The following is a 16,904-nucleotide window of genomic DNA, read 5'->3' as shown; positions in this document are numbered from 1 at the left end:
TGACCCCATGGACCGTAGCCAGCCAGGCTTCTCTGTCCATGGGATTCTCCAGGCAAGAATACCGAAGTGGGTTGCCATGCCTTCCTCCAGGGAAAAGTGCTTTAAATTTTTTTTAAGTGATATTATTAATCACTCTAGATTTTTGAAAACAGTAGCATTGTGCTGTTTTATTATACAGCAACTGATAGTCCACTTTTTTCAAAGACACCGAAATCTATGGAAGAAATGAGCCCCATTATTTTCACTTGTATTTGATAAATGTAGATACAATGAGGTTATATAATTCCTAATTATGCATATCTCATCAGGCCAATTAAACACCAGTAATGTAAATCACTTCCTGATCCAAACACATCTCTTTATGACATTGAGATTGAAGCAGTCAGTGAGGCTTTAAGCTAAATTACACTTGAATTCTTTATGGCTGGGTACCAATTTAAGAATCATTTTGCCTTGTCTGCAATGGTAATTGTCAAGGAAAAAAGAGTATACTTCAGTAACAATTTAGTTAAGCACTCCAAATTCAAAGTAATTCCAAGAATTAATATCTACACTCAAACCAACAAGCATATCTTTAAAAGTTTTGTAGAATGTTTCTTTTGGTTGAGCACTTTATTATTGGGGGTGGCTGGGAGGGGAGGAAGGAAGAGGAACTGCCTCACTACAAACTGATAACAAGGTTGTTAAAATCACTCTTATCAAAGGCCTTTGCACTTGTTTAGGAATAAAAGAAAAAACGCTTCTGTGAGTCACTGAATTTTGTCCTTTCTACTTTGACAGGTCACCTTGTTCTATTGGACAGAAACTGAGTCAATGTGGGAAGAACTAGAATTTGGATAAAGTTCATCAAAGGTTCACACAGAAAAAGTGACTTTCCTGCACTGAATTGCTTTAAGTTTTTTTTATATTGAATTTAAGTCAAACGTTCTGTATTATGAAGGCAAAGCTTCCAATCTGTAATAGAAAAACAGAAACAGAATATTCCCTAAAATTTTCTGATTAGATTTTTGATCTTCTAATAAAATTTTAACTTTTACATAATCAGACAGCATTATGGAAAAGAATCCATCAGTGTCTGCACTCTCATACCTATGGTTTAGTCACTTCTCTCCATGCTTGCATATATTAAACAAAGTCAAATGTGTGAGATAATTTATACTTCCTAGTCAATAACCTCCTATTATTCCCATGTCCCCTACCCATTTTATCCATCCCCATTTTTTTTTTTTTTTTTTTGCATAGATACTGAGCAGAGAAAGAAGAGGTTAAGGAATGTAGGAAGGGAGGTGAGTAGATTAACCCTATACTGTTTGGTTTTTTTTTAATCTCCATTACAACCAAATTTTAATTTTAAATCATAAGATGCTTCATAAGACAAAGGCAAGTACTGAGATTGGCACAGAAATTTAAAAAGATTATAGATTTTAAGAAAAGTTTTTTGAGGTATGCCTGTATTGCTATGAACTTTCCCCTTAGGACTGCTTTTACAGTGTCCCACAGGTTTTGGGTTGTTGTGTTTTCATTTTCATTCATTTCTATGTGAATTTTAATTTCTTTTTTTATTTCTTCTGTGATTTGTTGGTTATTCAGCAGCGTGTTGTTCAGCCTCCATATGTTGGAATTTTTAAGTTTTTCTCCTGTAATTGAGATCTAATCTTACTGCATTGTGGTCAGAAAAGATGCTTGGAATGATTTCTATTTTTTTGAATTTACCAAGGCTAGCTTTATGGCCCGTTGCCAGTCCAGGTTCAATGCATGATACCGGATGCTTGGGGCTAGTGCACTGGGACGACCCAGAGGGATGGTATGGGGAGGGAGGAGGGAGGAGGGTTCAGGATGGGGAACACATGTATAATTTTTTTTTTAATTAAAATTGAATAAAAAAAAAAAAAAGAAAAAAAAATTTTTTTTAAGAAAAATTTTTTTTTAATTTAAAAAAAAAAAGAAAAGTTTTTTGCTTTTCTTCCTCTAACTTACTTCTCTTCACTTTTAGTGTTTTTCAGTAGCTTTTTTTACAAGATACATTTTATTTGTTTATTCATTTAGGGCTTCCCTGGTGGCTCAGCAGTAAAGAATCCACCTGACAACGCAGGAGACATGGGTTCAATCCCTGGGTCAGGAAGAGCCCCTGGATAACGAAATGACAATCCACTCCAGTATTCTTGCCTGGGAAATCCCATGGACAGAGAAGACTGGTAAGTTACAGTTCGTGGGGTCGTAAAAGAGTTGTACACGACTTAGCGACTAAACAACAATTTATTTATTTAATTTTATTTTTGGCTGCACTGGGTATTCATTGCAAGGGTTTTCTCTAGCTGTGGCCCATGAGGGCTACTCTCTAGTTTGGTTCGTGGGTTTCTCTTTGTTGCAGTGGCTTTTCTTTGTTGCAGAGCATGAGCTCTAGAGCATGCAGGCTTCAGTAGCTGTGGTTCACAGACCCCAGAGCACAGGCTCAGTAGCATGCAGAAGCATGCAGAATCTGGACCAGAGATTGAACCCATGTCCCTTGTATCGGCAGGTGAATTCTTTACCACTGGGTCACCAGGGAAGTCTTGCAAGATACATTTTTAACTACTGTATTGTTCAATGTCAAAAAGAGTTCAGGGTGAGAAAGATTACAGCTGAGACATTCACAAGGATTTCCTGGTTTTGATGGCTCTTGCTCTGTGATAATGTGTTTTTGACATTTTAAAAAAGCTACCTTTTTGTTTTAATATTATCAGTCTTCCCTTCTCCTTAAGAAACCATGTTGTGCAGAGGAAGGGGGACAGATTAACTGCAGGTTCTTTCCCCATCAATCTCAGTGACCTAAGACGAGCTTTTTAACCTTACTCAACTTTATCAATAAAATGGAAATAGTCAGGGCTGGCTTGAATAGTCACAGAATTTTGATGAGGTTCAACTAAAATGTATATATTTTATATTTGAGGAATCAATATGTAATAAAGATCTTGAAGTGTTAGTACTAAGTTATATTTGAAATAGATAAATTCATCAATATCCAAAAAGAAAAGAGTTCTATGCCCCATGAGAAGTATGACCCATTGATAATTTGTTCACAAAATTATAATATAAAAATAGTACCCCATGCCTCAATTTCATCAAGGCCAAAAAAACATGAGGCATAGTAATTCTGAAGTGATTTGAGGTCTGTTTGATTTTTGTACATTTGTACATGCCATGGCTCAGACGGTAAAGAATCTGCCTGTAGTGCAGGAGACCCAGGTTTGATCCCTGAGTCAGGAAGATCACCTGGAGAAGGAAATGGCTACCCATTCCAGTATTCTTGCTGGAGGATTCCATGAACAGAGGAGCCTATATGGCAGGCTACAGTCCATGGAGTCACAAAGAGTTGGACACACCTGAGCAACTAGCATCATTCCACAAAGTCATTGGCAACTGGGTGACTGCTGATGATGTGAAAAAAAAAATACAACAGACTGACGCCCCCTCCCCCTACATTATTATTATCAAATAATACATCGATAAAGATAAACTAAAGCATATTAAATATTTTAAGGGTTTATTTGAGCAAAGGCGGATTCCAATGGGACAGTGCCAGATTAGAAGTATTTAAGAGCACTCTGCCTGACAGGACCCAGGGAATGACTTCCACAGAGAAAGTGCAGAAACAAAGAAAGGATACTGTTGCTTGACTGTAACTTAAAGCCTAGTTGGCTGGTTGTGATTGGTTGTCCTTAGCATTTTGATTCCATCACCTCAAGGCATTTACTGGCTTAGATTTTGGTTTGCTCTTGTAGGCCACCATGGCATCAGAGCCATCTCAGTTATAATGGCCTCATTGTTTAATTAATTTAACAACATACATATATAGAAAAATTCAAATGGAATTAAACAGAAAGTTACATTTCCTGTCCTACCTGCTGCCATTTATCCTCCTTCCCTAAGTTTCCATTTTTAGTTCTGGTGGTTTTCTCTTTGTTCTTCATTCTGACTGATATGTTTATACTTCCACTTTCTGATGAATAAAGTTTAGATAATATCATTGAATTCTCAATAGAAGACATTCAGAAAACACACTGCTTCCCATCTGTCCTTTCTTCTGAGTTTTGTTTTATGCACACATATGAACACAAATAAACATACCCACACACATGCTCTTTTAGCCCTTCTACAGTTTAATAATTGTTAAATAACATAGCAAATCACGAGTCCTTGTTTCAACTTTGTTGTTGTCTAGTCACTCAGTCATGTCTGACTCTTTGCAGCACCATGGACTGTGGCCCGCCAGTCTCTCAGTATTCTTTCCAGGCAAGAATACTGGAGTGGGTTGCCATTTCCTTCTCCAGGGGATTTTCTCAACCCAAGGATTGAACCCGTGTCTCCTGCACTGGCAGGTGGATTCTTTACCACTGAGCCACCTGGGAAGCCCTGTTTCAACTTCAGGTCCTGCATATTGTCTCAACATTATGCTCTCCATTGTTCCCTCTCTTCATCCTCTGTAGCATCTTTACTTTCTATCAGCAAAGATTTTAATAGTCAATGCCTCCTAGAGTTAGGCAGTGTACAACCACGTGGGTTCATATAGATACCTTAATCATATTTACATTTTATTCTTGTATATCTATAATTAATCTTTAAAGCCTTATCTATAAGTGATTCATTATAGGTAAAAAACAATAAGCAACATTTACAATATGTTTTTAGCAGTATTATTTACTGTAGAAGTAAATAGTCTGCTGTTTCTCTGTATTCTTTTCAAGTTTTCACATTTCTGGAATTTTACCTGGATATGTCCAGGTTGGGTTTTTTCGTTCATCAGACTTGTGTCTTTTTTCAACTCTGGATAATTTTCCTCTATTACATCCTTGATTGTTTTAATTCTTCCATTTTCCACTCTTTTTAGAACTTCTAATAGGTACTCACTGTCCTAAATTGGCTCTTCGTATTTAACTTTTATATCTTTTTTGCTCTGTATCTTGACATATTTAACTGACTTTGTCTTCTATTTCCTTTCACTTTTTACATTTGGGTAACTGTTTTTCAATTTCCAAAATCTCTTGCTTATTCCTTAAGTGCTCATCCTCTATGGCAACCTAATCTTATTTTATTACTGCAACTAGTCTGATCTTTCTGATAAAAATAATTTTATTTTTTTCACTTGTTTCCTTTGAAGCCAATTACTCTGTTTGTTCATTTGTATTATGCTTCTTGCCTTACAGATTTTCCTTAATAATTATTGGTCCACAGTTGGCTATTCATATTGGCTAACAAAAAACTAAATTAGCATATATAGTTGGTATGAGTTTCTTCAGGATTTCTGTTTCTCTATAGTGTACAGTGTCTACACCTTAGGAAGGAATGGGGGAGAAAGTGGTGCAAGTTGGGTTCTCTATCATCCCACATTTTGTTCTGAAGTGCTAAAATCCATATTAGAAGTTGTAGGACTTGGGATGATTGGTCAATTTCTTTGGAGATCAGTCCTCTGATTTAGAAAGGGGCTGTAAGAGATGGGTTGAAAGCTGCTAATTTTTTGCATACTAAAAATACTTTGTTGTCATAACTAAGTGCATTACATACACATTCTAAATGAAATCTATTGTACATTTGATGAAACACATATAGCATTCATCAAGGTAAAAGTAATTAATACATAGTCATGGAGTGGAAAGATGGTACACATAAAAAGAAATTTCACTTTTGGCAAGAATTGTAACTCAGTTCCATGGGTAGTCCATCAATTCCTCTTTCCCAGTTCTGCCTGGCAGAACAGCTGCTGAAAGGACATGAAAACTCCACAGAGACTTGTCAGAAAAAAGGGCTTCCTTTTCTACTGCCAGTTGTATCCCGATTCTGGTTCCATTCTGATTTATCTGCTGTTGCTGCTGCTGCTGCTAAGTCGCTTCAGTCGTGTCCGACTCTGTGTGACCCCATAGACGGCAGCCCACCAGGCTCCCCCGTCCCTGGGATTCTCCAGGCAAGAACACTGGAGTGGGTTGCCATTTCCTTCTCCAGTGCATGAAAGCGAAAAGTGAAAGTGAAGTTATTCAGTCGTGTCTGACTCCTAGCGACCCCAAGGACTGCAGCCTACCAGGCTCCTCTGTCCATGGGATTCTCTAGGCAAGAGTACTGGAGTGGGGTGCCATTGCCTTCTCAGTAACTATTTAGATGCTTCTGCCTTGGAATGTATTCAAACTTCTGGGTCTATTCACGAGCACCCTTCTGCCCTAAGTGATTTCTCTTCAGGATAATGGAATAAGAAAATGGTGTGTGTGTGTGTGGGGGGGGGGGGTGCAGTAAATTACTTTCTCATACATTCTCTTATAAATGGAATTTTATCTCACACTTTTTTGGATAAAATTAAAATGAAAAATTTTCCAGAGAAGCATAAAAAGATAACTTTGATTAATCATCCAAACCAGGACACTTTCAGACTGAATTGCTCAGTCCCTAAGTCATGTCTGACTCTGTGACACCATGGACTGCAGCACGCCAAGTTTCCCTGTCCTTCAGTATCTCCTGGAGTTTGCTCAAACTCATGTCTATTGAGTCAGTGATGCCATCCAACCATCTCATCCTCTGTTGCCCCCTTATCCTCCTGCTCTCAATCTTTCCCAGCATCAAGGTCTTTTCCAATGAGTTGGCTCTTCGTATCAGGTGGCCAAAGTATTGGAGCTTCAGCTTCAGAATCAGTCTTTCCAATGAATATTCAGGATTGATTCCCTTTAGGATTGACTGGTTTGATCTCCTTGCAGTCCAAGGGACTCTCAAGAGTCTTCTCTGGGTTCTAGTAATAATGATGCCTGGTTAACAGGCATGCTTCGGGACTGATTTGGATAAACCAGGATGCATGCTCACCCCACAAAGGTAAGCTTAACTAGGTGTAGGATCAGTTGCAAAAAGACTTTAGTCCAAAGAAAAGAAAATGAAATAAGAGAAGTATACCATTCTGTGAGGAGATATAAAATATCCTCCTGGGTACCTTGGATCTGATGCCACCAGGATATCTTACAGGTAATGAATGGAGTTACAATCAAGTAGAACAGCTTAGAGAACAGTATCCCTTTTGTTATCTCAATGAACAACAGAAACTTTTCTTGGATATTATGTTTCAAGAGCAATAATAGGGTGTTAATTCAAGGGGTAGGGTTATGGTAAAGGAAGTGATTCTCAACTGAGGTTAATTTGTCTTCCCTTCTATCTTTCTATCACACCAGACACACAGGCACACACACACACACACACACAGAGAGAACATTTGTCAATGTAGGAAGATACTTTTGGTTGTTAACATTAGAAGATGCTGCTGGCATCTATGGGCAGAGGCCAGAGATGTTGCTAAACATCCTAAAATGCATAAGGTAGCCCCCACAATACAAAAGAATTTTCAGTCAAAAATACAAATAATGTTGAGGTGAGAAACCCTGGATTAGTGTTAGAAACCCCTTGGACAGAGCTTGCAGAAGGAATTGAGTATGTCATTTGGGAATAGCCAGTAACTAACCGTAGTACTTGTTAGCTTTCTTTCTCTGATATGACTTCCTTCTGATATTTTGTCACATTGGTTAAACCTCCAAATATGGAAGCTGATGACAATTTTTTGGACTGACTGATCAGTGAATAGATTTTTCCCAGACCTTTAAGTAGGAACTCAACCCAATTAAAGCATGATACCAATATAAATTAATCACAGTCCTTCTGCTCCAGGCATCTCCAACACAAGGGTGACACATATAAACATTCATTCCATAACAGTTGAGTCATTTTAAGAGTATATTTGCAACTTTGAGTGCTTTGTTTCTACAGAATTATGATTTCTGGATAAATGGATATATTAACTTTAACATTTAACCACAAATATATAGTAGAAACACCTGCTACAAAGTGGAATGATATTTATGAGAATTGGTGAGAGGGTTGCTTTTTGATATAGAATGAAGCTATTTGAGCTATTCCCAAATGACATACTCAAATGACTCCCAAATGACATATCTATTCTGGCAAAGTTAGTTTGCCAAGTTATTAATAATAATTATAACACTTGAAGCTCAAGTCTCTTGATTATCTCTCAGCATTTTAGTTGTAAATGTTTGAGAATTTGTTTCTACTCTCATGATTTAAGCAACTCCCAAGGGCCCCACATCCAATACCACCATCTTTGGGGTTAGGATTTCAACATATGCATTTTTGAAGGGCACAGATACTCAAAGCATAGCTGTTAAGTTCTCAACTACCAACACAGGAGTTAAGGAAATATATAGAGTATGAAATACGAATTATATGAAAAAATGATGAGGATAGCAGGTAAGAGAGAAAGTAAGGTTGCAACTAAAAAGTGAAATGGGTAGTTTTGAGAATGCTCATAAAAGAGAGACATTCACTTCCATGGTCTTTTTGTGATTTCTCTAAAAGGTTAATGGCAGAAACTATAGGAGAAAGATATGTTTTATGTCATTAATTCCTTAAGCAATGAAAATCTTGAATTCCTAAGCTCTGTTTATTTTAACAAAATTTGATGGCAATCTTCCTGTGTTCCAAATAAAAAACACAAGTCATAGTTAATTTCCTTGATAGCAGTGGTCCATAATTTCATCTTTTTTTTTACACTATGTTATAATGTAAAACACAATTTTGTACCTACACTCCATTTTTAGGCCTTTCCCTCACTATCAGATTGTTAGTTCTCAAATCTGTCTGCTTATGCCAGAATGCCTGCCTTTAGTTTGCTTCTAATCTTTTCTGGGCTTGGAAAATAGATAACTGAGCTGTCTAAGAATTATATGTAAGATAAGTTAGATTCAAGGCAGCAAAGTTTAGCACAAGGGCCTAGACTTAGCCTCTGAGCTTCCCAGTAGTCATTCTGATGTGTGGGAGCCTTTCTCTCTTACACCCAATAAGTACGAATGTTCACATTCTGGCTTCTTAATAAATATTTGAGCAAGAAGCCATAGTCCTTAGGTTCATTATTCCATTCCTCTAGACAGCTGCAACTTGGGTTTTAGAGTGGGGATGATAAGTCACTACCACCATTCACTTTCCACAAGGAAAACTTGCAGTTGGCTTAGCTTCTCCCAAGATAGTCCTGTGACCAGTCACCATGTTTTCTGTCTGCATGCCCTTCCTGCGCACCATAGCTGCTCACTCTGAGCATGGAAGCTCTTCAAGGCTCAATAAGAATAGCTAACAACAGTTCAGTGACAGCCTTCACCACCACATGTGGACACCTTCTTTTGCAGAATGAGAAGAAAATAAATCAATAAAGGTTACATGGCAATTTAGAAACTAAAATAATATTTCAGTTTCCATTCTAATTAGCTTTAATTGATTGAAGAGCAAAAGAGATGCAAAAAGGGAAGTCAGTAGTTTAAATTATGCTGGCTGTCATGACTCACTAGACAGGTGTCTTTGTTATGAAATAATTATTTAATAGCTACAGTTTGTGATTTGTTCTTGTTGTTTAGTCACTAAGTCAAGTCTGACTCTTTGCAACCCATGGGCTGTAGCCCACCAGGTCCTCTGTCCATGGGATTTCCCAGGCAAGAATACTGGAGTAGGTTGCCATTTGCTTCTCCAGGGGATCTTCCTGACCCAGGGATTGAACCCATGTCTCCTGCATTTGCAGGAGGATTCTTTATGGCTGAGTCATCAGGGAAGCATAGTTTATGACAGAGTTTGAAAAAGAACAAATTACCTATAGAAGGAAAAGTATATGAAAGGTAACCCTGAGACTCTATGCTAGAAAAATATATTGTGGTATCTACAAGAGTTGTTTAGAGAGGATTTCCATGAGAAAAACTAGAAGATAACTTGACGGAATCTCCAACATGGTCTTCAGCAGGCATCTAACAAAGCAGAGGGTACGTGATGTGTGTATCAAGGAATTACAACTTCAGCAGTCATGTTGGCTGCAGTTGTTCAGTGTGAATTTCTCTGGTTGAATCTTCAGTGACTTTAGGTATATTTGGAATAGATGGTCTTTGCAGCAATAAGGACCTCATTGATGAAGGTTTTGTGCTTTCTTCTTCACTAAATCTATTTAAGTCCTGTCAATTGTGCCTTTTCAAATTATTCCAATGTATATCCTCACCTCTACTGCACTCTCGTTGCCTTATGTCAGACCCTCATCATTTCTTCCCTGGCTTATAGCAATACCTTTCTAACAGATCTACTCACCTTCAGTCTCAATCCTCCAGTTATGTTCTACATATCACTAGAATGATCTAGGTAACAGGACAATCTAATCGTTAAAATTCTCTGAGGTATCCACACTTCTTTAGGAAAATCTCAAATCCTTAACAAAAATGTAATGCTAATTTTGCTTTAGTTTCTGCCAACCTCCCTAGAGTCACTTCTTGTTCTCCACGCACCCCCCACCCCATGTACCTTACATTTCACTAACACAGAAATATTTGTCACTCCCTCACTGCCCCATACTCTCTAGCCTTTATGCCCAGTTGTTTGTCTTCTTCATTTCTCCACCTCTACATCTTGAAACAGGTTTTCTTCCACTTACCAAAGAGACTCAAAGTTGTCTCCTCCAGGACACCTTTCCTAACACTACTTAACCCTAATTCTCCCGTCTCAGATTGCCCTCCTCCACCCAGAATGGCTTAGGTATCCAACTACATTTCCCCACAACACCTTAAACATCAAGACCTTATCAGGATGCTCTTCATGCTTACTTTTCCACTCCCTCCTCACCAAGAAGAAAGTTTTCTGAGGATCATGATCATATTTTAAAACTTACATCTTCAGAAAAAGTCCATCATAATGTAAATAACTCAAAAAGTTTTGGTGAAAGAAAAATGAAGTAAGAGAGAGGGAAGGGGGAAGGAAGGACAGGAAATGAAGAAAGCATAGAAGAGAGGATGGGAGAGAGTGAGGGAGGGGGTCAAGAAGGAAATACTGGGGAGCTCTTCTTCAAAATTAAGCTGAAAAACAAATAATTCTGGAAAACAACTGACTCAAACCTCCACTTAAGGCATTTAAAACTCTATTCAGGGGGCACATTGAAAGTTTTCTGCTCAGAAATTTGCACCCTGGGAGCCATATGATGATAAGAATTCAAATCTTGAGGCAACAAAATCAAAGCATGTTGTTCTAAAAAGTTGTGAAGCCATAATGTAATTTATACATTACATAAATGTAATTTATACATTTATACATTACATAAATGTAATTTATATTTAACTATTTTGTTCCTGCTCTATAAGCATAACTGACAGCCTTGTGCCTGTCAAGAGAATAGAGATACAGCTTTCATCAGTGATGGTCAAATTTTTTCAAATTTAGATTTTTTTAAAGCAGAACTAGAGAAATATTTATAATTCTGAGTTGTACAATTCAAGGGACCACTTTGACAATGTATAGCACAATAGTTTTAGAGAAGGATTTTACAATGAAACCTTTAATGACCACTTTTTGGACCATCTGACTGGGATCAAATCTGACAATCTGACAGAGGTCCTAGAATCAATGATACAGACAAGCAAACAGTAAGTAAGAACACAAGTTCTTGCTTAACTCCTGTATGTCTCAATAAAGCACAGCTTTCTTGCCAAGCTGGTCACTGGGGTCTGCTGCATAGCAATTTAATACTCCAGAGTACCTGCCACTCAGTGCAGACACACCAGCCTGTTTATCCTGCAAGAGTGGCATTTCTGCTCCTTTCCAAGCAAATCTGATATCTTACAAGAAAAAGAGTAAACCATTCACATGACCCCCAAATGAAGTTTAAGAACGAGCATCACAATTTACATTACTGACCTTTGGATGTATGGTGGCAACTCCATGAAGGGATCCTCATACCCAGAGGGTCCAGGCAGGACAATATGCTCTGGATAACAAAGTGTTCGACTGCACTGGTCTGTGCCATGATACAAGAAGGAAACTAGTCTGATTATGCTCAGTCAAAACTTGGTAACGATGTCTTCCACAGTATTCTCTCTCTAGACTCTTTGCCCAAGAGGTGGATGTTACCAGGTCTTCCTTAGGAGTACATCAGATGCATTGGGCAAAATGGCTTCCTGTTAGAGAAGGAAAACAGGATAGGAAATGTGAAGATCCATGAATCACATTCTCTACAGAAATCAATACCCGATGTGTTCATAAGACTGAGACGGTTTGACTTCTAGGAGTTGTTGGCAAACATCCTAAGGTGGTCTCAGAGGCAACTGCCAGGAATTGTGAGTTCCTCAGGACATAGTAATTGAGCTCATTTACTTGAAAGCTTGCATTATCCCCCTTGGTTTCACTGATTATACTGAAGAATTCCAGAAACTATTCCCCAGAAATTCTCCAACTATTAATGGTCACCACAACTATGGTTAGAAAGCTCAAGGCAAACCTTAGCAACCTCAAAGATACTACCAAGAGTATGCTGAAAGAACATCTTTGTATAGCGTCTGCAATAATACCGCTCCTTACTATCCTGGAGGCAAACTTTTCCCAGTCCCAATTAATCAAATGCCAATTTCAGAGTTACCACAAAAACAATTATCATCCAAGTGGCAGTATGAGTTGTCATCAGTTCAGAAGTTACTATTAAATCTTAAATTTTCCTAATTAAATGAGGAATGCAGTGGACATGAACTTGGGCAAACTGTGGGAGATGGTGAGGGACGGGGAGGTCTGGTGTGCTGCTGTCCAGAGGGTCACAGAGAGTCGGACATGGCTGGGTGACTGAACAACAACAGTGAGACTTATTTTCAAAGAATCCATGAATAGGCCTGCATTTTGTAGATGTATAATCAAAAAATCTTGCAGAAATAATTACTGATGATTTAATGAAATCAGTTACATGAATCGGAGAAAATTAAAAGTATAAAATCAAAAATCTCTATGCTCTTTCTAAAGTCACCAATATTACTGTTATTTGCCTTACCTAAGACAACATGAATATAGTTGAAAATAATTACCCTCCTGCTAAGGCCAAGCACGAATTTTAAGCTATTTAACAGGTCTTGTTTTAGTTATGAGGGTAATCACTTTTTCACCTACAGGAGTAAAGTTTTCTATGGCTCTGACCTCAGAGCCATAAATATAAAATAAACCTGGCATCTGGAAAGCACAGTAGTGTTCCACGTCTGGTGTCTGGGCCATACCCACCACAAGCAAAATCAGAATCTCTGGTGGTGGCAAGGGGGAGGACTGGACATGGAAATGCTTCTGAAAGTTTCCCAGGTGATTCTACTGGGCAGCCAGGCTTATGAATCACTGTGGTGGGTGAATAGCACTGTGCTAAACACAGTAATGGAAATAAGCAACTAGAAACCTTTCCTTGCCCTTAAGGAATTTGCCTTGAAGGAACAATACAGTGTATCTTATGGCTACCTACTCATTGCACCCTTCCTTGAAACATCACCCATAAGCTGCCACATGAATGGGCTTAGGCAACTGTCTATACCAAAAAATCACTGCTGCTCCTGCTAACTACACAGATTAAATGAAGATCTGCATATAGAATTCAAGGTAAGAAAACTAAATCTCTGGAAGTTTGGAATTAAGATCCCCAAAGTCTAATTCAGCCATGTGCGGGTAGCTGAGCTGAAAAAAACTGAAATAAGGCAGGAAAATTTGGCAGAGAGAAAAGAGAAGAGTATGAAAGTAAATATCCCTGGGAAAGAGTCAGAGGGGTGATATGATCCTGATAACAGGAGAGAGAGAGCCATTTAGCCTTCAGACAGGTTCCACTGCATACCCTGCAAGACTTGCTGTAGGTTTATAATACCTTCTCCTTGTTTTAGGCTGGTTGCGTGAGTCTCTGCTTCTTGCAATAAAAAAATGCTCCTTCCTCCTCTCCATTTTCTGGGTCCCAGCTGGATTCCCACATGATTTGTGAACCCTCAACATCCTTCTTTTTTCTCATGAAAACAGTAAGAACTTTAAGATAGGAAGTAAAGGGTCCTGAAGTGCTCTGGGAGGCTTTACAGATGATGTGGGAACTGAACTGGGATCTAGAAGATGGAGGGGAAAAGAGAGCTCACTCCAGGTGAGAGAAAGAGCAAGCACAAAGCAACAGAAGCAGAAATGCACCAAAGAAGAAAGAGGAACACAGGAAAATTAATTTAGCTTGGTGGGGATGAACCTAACTAAAGGGCAGACATAATAATTCAATGGTCTTCTATTTCTTGGTTTCTCCTGCATGAAAAAAAATCCTAATGCTCAATACTTCTAAATAAATGCCTTTTAAACTCCTAAATACATCCCATTCCATCTCACTATTCTAGGGGAAACACTCTCATAATAACAACCAAAAATAAATAAATAAATAAACAAAAGAAAGGCACTGATAGAAAGGAACAGACAATGCTTGCCAGTTTCTGTTAAAAAAATGTTTATTTTTTACATATCAGTGGACCCTTATAGCCTGTTTTATTTTCTGTATACTTTGGCAAAAGTTGGTTATTTTGAGACAATGTTTTACTTCTATTAACAAAGTAATTCTTTTTTAACAAAATTTTAAACTTTGTTGCATGTTTATATACATGGGCTTCCCTTGTGGCTAAGCTGGTAAAGAATCCACCTGCAGCTGGAGACCTGGGTTCGACCCCTGCGTTGGAAAGATCCCCTGGAGAAGGGAAAGGCTACCCACTCCAGTATTCTGGCCTGGAGAATTTCATGTACAGTCCATGGAGTTGCAAAGAGTTGGACATGACTGAGTGACTTTCACTTTCACTTTTATATACATGGTTAGCCTAATGGTAATAGTCTATAATCATTACTGGTGACAAGAAATAGTGAATTTTAGTATTAACTATGGGTTTTCCTGGTGGCTCAGATGGTGAAGAATCTTCCTGAAATGCAAGAAACCTGGGTTCTATCCCTGGGTTGGGAAGATCCCCTAGAGAAAGGAATAGCTACCCACTCCAGTATTCTTGCCTGGAATATTTCATGGATAGAGGAGCCTGGTGGGCTATAGTTCATTAGGTTGCAAAGAGTCAGACAAGACAGAACAACTAACACTTTTACTTTCAGTATTAACTATAAGGACTTCCTTGGTAGATCAGTGGTAAAGAACCTGCCTGCCAATGCAGGAGATGCAGATTTGATTGATGAGTTGGGAGGATGCCCTGGAGAAAGAAATGGCAATCCACTCCAATATTCTTGCCTGGGAAATCCCATGGACAGAGGAACCTGCTGCTGCTGCTGCTGCTAAATCGCTTTAGTCATGTCTGACTCTGTGTGACCCCATAGACGGCAGCCCACCAGGCTCCACCATCCCTGGGATTCTCCAGGCAAGAACACTGGAGTGGGTTGCCATTTCCTTCTCCAGTGCACGAAAGTGAAAAGTGAAAGTGAAGTCGTTCAGTTGTGTCTGACTCTGCAACCCAATGGACTGCAGCCTACCAGGCTCCTCCCTCCATGGGATTTTCCAGGCAAGAGTACTGGAGTGCGTTGCCATTGCCTTCTCCGACAGAGGAGCCTAGTGGACTACAATCCATGGGATTGCAAAATAATCGGACTTAGCAAATAAACAACAATAACGTAACTTGAAAGCATTTTGGATAATATATGGGCTTCCTTGGTGGCGCAGATGGTTAAAGAATCTTCCTGCAGTGCAGGAGACCTAGGTTTGTTCCCTGGGTGGGGAAGATCCTCTGGAGAAGGGAATGGCAACCCACTCCAGTATTCTTGCCTGGATAATATTGGTTAAATGCTGAGACTTCAGCAGCGGTATTTACCATCAACTGTAAATAATGAGATTAAAGTTCTACGTATTAAGAGATCTTTTTTAATTCAAGTACTTTCCCATCAGTGATATAGATCTGGAGTCCCTGGTAGCTCAGACGGTAAAGCGTCTGCTTACAATGCGGGGGACCCAGGTTTGATCCCTGGGTTGGGAAGATCATCTGGAGAAGGAAATGGCAACCCACTCCAGTATTCATGCCTGGAAAATCCCATGGACTGAGGAGCCTGGTGGGCTACAGCCCATGGGGTCGCAAAGAGTTGGACACGACTGCGCGACTTCACTTCACTTCACTTCAAGGTGTTAAGCCACAGCAAGGCTGGCAATCAGCCAATAAGCATCACAGTGCCAGCCCCGACCTGAGCTGTACCCATAGCCTGGAGTGACTCTCACCAGATCATTTTTAGTGATCTTCTCACTGAAGTATCTACATTCAGTATCTTCTATATATATGCATGTCTTCAGGTTAAAGATGGCCCAAGCTGGACAGGTTCTTGTAAATTAGTTGATATTTTACTAATGAAACTAAGATAGTTACTTGTTGGGCTAAAGGGGAATGCTGAATTTGCTTTAAAAAAAAATTTTTTTTTTCCATCTCATATCTCCATTGCTCTACTAAAATGGCTTTTTAAAGTCTTGCATTCTTTTTGCTTAGAATGTAGGCAGGAGCAGCTTGTGCAAACCCTGCCTGCTCCATACGTCAAGCAGTGTTTGTATATATTTCAGCGTATCCAAGCAAGGCCTTTTTAACTTTCCATCCTACGGACGGAGCTGTACTTTCCTGAATAGCAGCCAGGAAAAAACTTGGAGATTTGGCAGGAAGACTGTGGGAAGCCTGGTGCAACACCAGGCTGAGATCTGGAGCAGAGGCTTTCTACAAAGGCAGAGGAACGAAACACCTCTCTTTGTTTAGCTCTACGTACGAGTACAAATGGAGACCCCAGATTGCAATCAGGCCCTATTGTATAAACATGGGGTTTCCATGCCATACAGCATTTTTGGCACCAAGCACCTTATTATTTTTCAGCTGGAAAACCAATTAGCATTCTTTTTATATCTGAGTGTTAATACTTGGGACTTAGAGCAATTTTTTGGCCAGCAGCCCACACGGCTGTAGTCTCTTGGGCAATGCCTGACAAATTAAGATAAAACTGTTACTTCATGTTTTCCTACAAAAAGAAAACAAAAACTGTTTCCTGTTCTTATTAATTGGATGAAGTCAATTTCCACATTTAACAAATAAAAAGGTAGGCAT

The 16,904-nt window shown here is 39.0% G+C and overlaps 1 long non-coding RNA gene across 2 annotated transcripts in view; it reads right to left on the bottom strand.

Annotated features, from left to right (window-relative positions):
* Positions 1–1,982: 1,982 nt before the first annotated feature.
* Positions 1,983–16,904, bottom strand: part of LOC139182710 (uncharacterized) — a 266,009-nt gene continuing 251,087 nt past the window's right edge. For both annotated transcript variants that reach the window (XR_011566237.1, XR_011566238.1), the window contains one exon: positions 1,983–11,987. This is a non-coding gene — a long non-coding RNA (uncharacterized lncRNA). The remainder of the gene's footprint in view (positions 11,988–16,904) is intronic.

Source organism: Bos indicus, chromosome 4 (assembly GCF_029378745.1).
Source record: "Bos indicus isolate NIAB-ARS_2022 breed Sahiwal x Tharparkar chromosome 4, NIAB-ARS_B.indTharparkar_mat_pri_1.0, whole genome shotgun sequence".
Classification (NCBI taxonomy): domain Eukaryota; kingdom Metazoa; phylum Chordata; class Mammalia; order Artiodactyla; family Bovidae; genus Bos; species Bos indicus.
The sequence above is the reverse complement of the archived record's forward strand: the minus strand, read 5'-3'. Positions and strand labels throughout refer to the sequence as shown.